This window comes from Mesoplodon bidens (genome assembly GCF_964165515.1).
Source record: "Mesoplodon bidens genome assembly, chromosome: 14".
NCBI lineage: Eukaryota > Metazoa > Chordata > Mammalia > Artiodactyla > Ziphiidae > Mesoplodon > Mesoplodon bidens.
Genome location: NC_138170.1, coordinates 73,808,094 through 73,814,407, shown reverse-complemented (window position 1 = coordinate 73,814,407; position 6,314 = coordinate 73,808,094).

Here is a 6,314-nt window from a genome sequence, read left to right as displayed (position 1 = left end):
AGAAATCATAAAGATCAGAGCAGAAATAAATGAAATAGAAACAAAGAAAACAATAGCAAAGACCAATAAGGCTAAAAGCTGGTTCTTTGTGAAGATAAACAAAATTGATAAACCCTTAGCCAGACTCATCAAGAAAAAAAGGGAGAGAATGCAAATCAATAAAATTAGAAATGAAAAAAGAGAAATCACAACTGACGCAGCAGAAATACAAAGGATCATCAGAGACTACTACAAACAACTATATGCCGATAAAATGGACAACCACAAAGAAATGGACAAATTCTTGGAAAGATACAATTTTCCAAGACTGAACCAGGAAGAATTAGAAAATATAAACAGACCTATCAGAAGTAATGAAATTGAAACTGTAATTAAAAATTTACCAATAAACAAAAGTCCAGGACCAGATGGAGAATTCTATGAAACATTTAGAGAAGAGCTAACCCCGATCCTTCGCAAACTCTTCCAAAAAATTGCAGAAGGAGGAACACTCCCAAATTCATTCTACAAAGCCACTATCACCCTGATACCAAAACCAGAAAAAGATATCACAAAAAAAGAAAATTATAGGCCAGTATCACTGATAAACATAGATGCAAAAATCCTGAACAAAATACTAGCAAACAGAATCCAACAACATATTAAAAGGATTATGCACCATGATCAAGTGGGATTTATCCCAGGGATGCTAGGATTCTTGAATGTGCAAATCAATCAATGTGATACACCATATTAAAAAATTAAGGGATAAAAACCATATGATCATCTCAATAGATGCAGAAAAAGCTTTTGACAAAATTCAACACCCATTTATGATGAAAACTCTCCAGAAAATGGGCATAGAGGGAACCTACCTCAACATAATAAAGGTCTTATATGACAAACCCACAGCAAACATCAGACTCAATGGTGAAAAACTGAAAGCATTTCCACTAAGATCAGGAATAAGACAAGGATGCCCACTCTTGCCACTCTTATTCAACATAGTTTTGGAAGTCCACAGCAATCAGAGAAGAAAGAAATAAAAGGAATTCAAGAAAAGAAGTGAAACTGTCAATGTTTGCAGATGACATGATACTATACATAGAAAATCCTAAGGAAGCCACCAGAAAACTACTAGAACTAATCAGTGAATTTGGTAAGGTTGCAGGATACAAAATTAATGCACAGAGATCTCTGGTATTCCTATACACTAGCAATGAAAAATCAGAAAGAGAAATTAAGGAAACAATCCCATTTACCATCACAACATAAAGAATAAAATACCTAGGAATAAACCTACCTAAGGAGGCAAAAGACTTGTACTCAGAAAACTATAAAACACTGACGAAAGAAATCAAAGATGACATAAACAGATGGAGAAATATACCACGTTCTTGGATTGGGAGAATCAATATTGTGAAAATGAGTATACTACCCAAAGCAATCTACAGATTCAGTGCAATCCCTATCAAACTACCAGTGACATTCTTCACAGAATTGGAACAAAAAATTTTGCAGTTCATATGGAAACACAAAAGACCCTGAATAGCGAAAGCAATCTTGAGAAAGAAAAACGGAGCTGGAGCAATCAGGCTCCCTGACTTCAAACTATACTACAAAGCTACAGTAATCAAGACAGTATGGTACTGGCACAAAAACAGAAATATGGATCAATGGAACAGGATAGAAAGCCCAGAGATAAACCCACACACATATGATCATCTAATTTACAACAAAGGAGGCAAGAACATACAGTGGAGAAAAGACAGCCTCTTCAATAAGTGGTGCTGGGAAAACTGGACAGCTACATGTAAAAGAATGAAATTAGAGCACTCCCTAACACCATACACAAAAATAAACTCAAAATGGATTAGAGACCTAAATGTAAGACTAGACACTATAAAACTCTTAGAGGAAAACATAGAAAAAACACTCTTTGACATAAACCACAGCAAGATCTTTTTTGACCCACCTCCTAGAGTAATGGAAATAAAAAGAAAAATAAACAAATGGGACTTAATTAAACTTAAAAGCTTTTGCACAGCAAAGGAAACCATAAACAAGACGAAAAGACTGGGTGAATGGGTGAAAATATTTGCACATGAAACAATGGACTAAGGATTAATCTCCAGAATACACAAACAGCTCATGGAGCTCAATATCAAAAAACCAAACAATTCAATTAAAAAATGGGCAGAAGACCTAAATAGACAATTCACCAAAGAAGATATACAGATGGCCAAGAGGCACATGAAAAGATGCTCAACATCACTAATTATTAGAGAAATGCAAATCAAAATTATAATGAGGCCATTCTCACCTCCCACCCGTCAGAATGGCCATTGTCAAAAAAATCTAGAAACATTAAATGCTGGAAAGGGTGTGGTGAAAAGGGAACCCTCCTGCACTGTTGGTGGGAATGTAAATTGATACAGCCACTATGGAGAACAGTATGGAGGTTCCTTAAAAAACTAAAAATAGAACTACCATATGACCCAGCAATTCCACTACTGGGCATATACCCTGAGAAAATCATAATTCAAAAACAGTCATGTACCACAAAGTTCATCGCACCACTATTTACAATAGCCAGGACACGGAAGCAACCTAAGCGTCCATCGACAGATGAATGGATAAAGAAGATGTGGCACATATACACAATGGAGTATTACTCAGCCATAAAAAGAAACGAAGTTGAGTTATTTGTAGTGAGGTGGATGGACCTAGAGTCTGTCATACAGAGTGAAGTAAGTCAGAAAGAGAAAAACAAATACCGTATGCTAACACATATATATGGAATCTATAAACAAAAAAATAAAGGTTCTGATGAACCTAGTGGCAGGGCAGGAATAAAGATGCAGACGTAGAGAATGGACTTGAGGACACGGGGAGGGGGAAGGGTAAGCTGGGACGAAGTGAGAGAGTGGCATGGACATATATACATTACCAAATGTAAAATAGATAGCTAGTGGGAAGCAGCCCCATAGCACAGGGAGATCAGCTCGGGGCTTTGGCTTTGCGATGACCTAGAGGGGTGGGATAGGGAGGGTGGGAGGGAGGCTCAAGAGGGAGGGGATTTGGGGATATATGTACGCATATGGCTGATTCACTTTGTTCTACAACAGAAACTAACACAGTATTGTGAAGCAATTATACTCCAATAAAGATCTATTAAAACATAATTAACTTGAAAAAACTTAGAAAAACCTGCGCAGATGAATGTTCATAGAAAAAACAGAAATAATTATCAATGAGCTAAGTCCCTCCAAAGACCAGGCCCAGGAAGGATTACCTTTGAGTGGCAGGTGAAGATGAAGCCCCTGAGGGGGAGGAGGGGGAGGGGCAGGCTGGGGGAGCTGGCTGGAGAGCTTGTCTCCCAGCTCTGTCTTTATTATGGTTGGTCTGCTGTCCTGTTCTCCACATGAGCCTGGAGCCCCAGTTCTTGGATTCAGGCTCTGGGATCCCTCCTCTTCCCTCCCTAAACTTGGAACCCTTGAACCTCAGGGGGTCCTCCTCAAGCCCAGCCCAAAGGCACCAATGTCAAGAAAAAAGTTGCTTCAAGAAAAGGCAGGTGACTCAGCAGGACTGCTTCCCATTGATTAGCATTAATAACGCTTTAGACTTAGATTAAGGAGAAATGAGGTGCTGTGTGTAAAGCTCCTAGCAGGTAACCATGCAGTGCGTCTATTCTCATGTCACCATGGGACAACACAGAACAACTCACCCATCTCTGATCAAAGCCTGCAGCCCGATGAGCCCCTGCCCCACACCAGGACCCCGATCTGCTGCTCTAACAGGGCTTCGTGAGCAGTCTTCTGGTCTCTAGCCCTCGAGAACCCTGCAACAGCACTTCCTTATTCCCAGTAAGCAAGGATCTGTGCACTTTCCAACCCAAAGGGAGAGCTGGTGGACAGCTTTGGCAGCACTGAGACTTCAAAGCTTCTCCAGGGGTCCAGGTGGACCATTGGGTCTCCTCCCAGGAAGCCTCGTTCCCTTCAGAGCCCTTGTATCCCAAGCCCCTGGAGCTTGATGAGGCCTTTGGGAGCACCCTGGGTGTGTTTTCCTGATCCTGAGGCCCTCAGCCTTGTTCCACGAGGGAAGGGAAGAGGGAATCCATGGATCTGTTGAGGCCATCTCACCTACCCCCAAAAGGTACCACCTTGCAATAAGTCCTCTGCATCTGCCTGCCCAGGACAACACAGGGCAACTACAGGAAAGAAAAAGGAAAGTTGGAAATCATGCAGTGGAGAGAGGTTTTCGATGAACCAAGGCCAGTCAATGCCCGGGGTTTCCAGGGCTTGAGGATTTGGACCCCTCATTTCCCCAGAGGACTCGGGGGCAGGTCCTCCTTTTCATCAGGTGTCCCCTGCTCCTTCCCTCCGTTTTGCCCATCTGCTGGACCAGAAACCCCTTCCACCACCAAATGTTTGCTGAGCCCCAGCTGGAGCCCAGGGCACCTGAAGGCTATGGGGGGAGCTCACTGAAAATAGGGCATGGTCTGCTGAGGCAGAGCTGGCCTCCTGGTGTGCTGAGTATCTTCTGGGCTAAGGAACTTCCTCACTGTGGCTCCTTTTTAAAAAATAGGTTTTATGTTTATATGTTATAAAAGCAGCAAACAGTAAAATTGAACAGAAAATGCAGAGTCCCATGTACCTGCCGTCCGCGAACACTCCCAGCTTCCCCCACGATCAACATCCTCCACCAGAAAGCGCATTTGTTATAACTGATGAACCTACACTGATACATCATTATGATCCAAAGTCCATAGTTTACATCAGGGTTCACTCTTGGTGTTGCACATTCCATGGGTTTGGACAAATGTATGAGGACATGTATCCACATTATAGAATCATACACAGTATTTTTACTGCCCTAAAAATCTTCTCTGCTCCACTTACTCATCCCCTACCTCCCAGACCCTGGCAACCAGTGATCCTTTTACTGTCTCTGTAGTTTTACCTTTTCCAGAATTTCATAAAGTTAGTATCATTGAGTAAGCCATCTTTTCAGGCTGGCTTCCTTTACTTAGCAATATGCATTTAAGGGCATGTTATGGTTTTCTTCGTGGCTTGATAGCTCATATATTTTTAGCACTGAATAATATTCCATTGTCTGGATGTACCATTGTTTATTCATCCATTCATATACTGAGGGACATCTTGGTTGCTTCCTAGTTTTGGAAATTATGAATAAAGCTGCTATAAACACCTCTGTGCAGGTTTTTGTGTGGATGTAAGTTTTCAACTCATTTTGGTAAATACTAAGGAGCATGATTACTGAATTGAATGGTAGAAGTATATTTACTTTTGTACTGTGGTTCCTTTTTCAGCAGCTTTGTTTAGGTAGACTTTACAATAAAATCTCCCCATTTTAAGGGTACAGTTCAATGAGTTTCTTTTATGGTCATGCTCAAATTTTAGAATATTTCTGTCACCTCAGAAAGTCTCCTCATGTCTCCTTGGTGCCATTCTTCCCTCTCCCCTACCCAGCCCGAGCCCCTGGCAACCGTTGATCTGCTATAGTTTTGCCTTTGCTAGAATTTCATATAAGTGGACTCATACAGTATGTAGTAACCGTGTTTTGAGATCCATCTGTGTCATTATATCTACTAGTAGTCTCCTCCCCATTTGCTGAGTACTGTTGCACCGTATGGATGTAACTGCTGGTCTATCCGTTGCCTAGTTGATGGATATTTGGGTTGTTTCCTTTGGCTGGGGGTGAGGGTTGTTTTGAATAACGCTGCTATGAACATTTGTGTATAAGCCTTTGTGGGCGTGGCTTCTTTTCAAAGCGGGTGCTGGACACCCTCTGCCCCACTGCGGCCCGGAGTGAACAGGGGATGATGAGAAGTTGGAGTAGCCCCAAGGTGAAAAGAGGAAGGGGCATGAGTGCTGAGGCACCTCAGTCAGTCCAGTCAGGCCACAAGGCTGCCAGAAAACTCCCCTTGACCTTCCCTTCCCAGCTCCGCCCCGCCAGTTGCTCTGAACAAAAGGTCAGGGGCCGGGAGAGGGAAGCCAGTGGTGTTTATTTCCTTGTCTCCATGGTGCTGGGAGAGCTGCACCAGGTCTGGAGTGTGGGGGGCTGCTGGCATGAGCTCCCTGGGGCCACAGCCCCACTGGGGTTATTAGGAATATTCATCAGAATGACATCTTTTTCAGCAGCTCGTTTCCGGCCATTTCCATCTTCCTTCACCTTCCACGGCCCATCCAGATCTAGGGACCTGGTCACCTCCCTGGGGCCGCAGACACCAGGCCCCTCAGCGCCAGGGCCCTTTAGTGGGTCTCCGATGGTTTTGCATGTGTCATCTCTCATGATCCCCAGCCCGTGAGGCA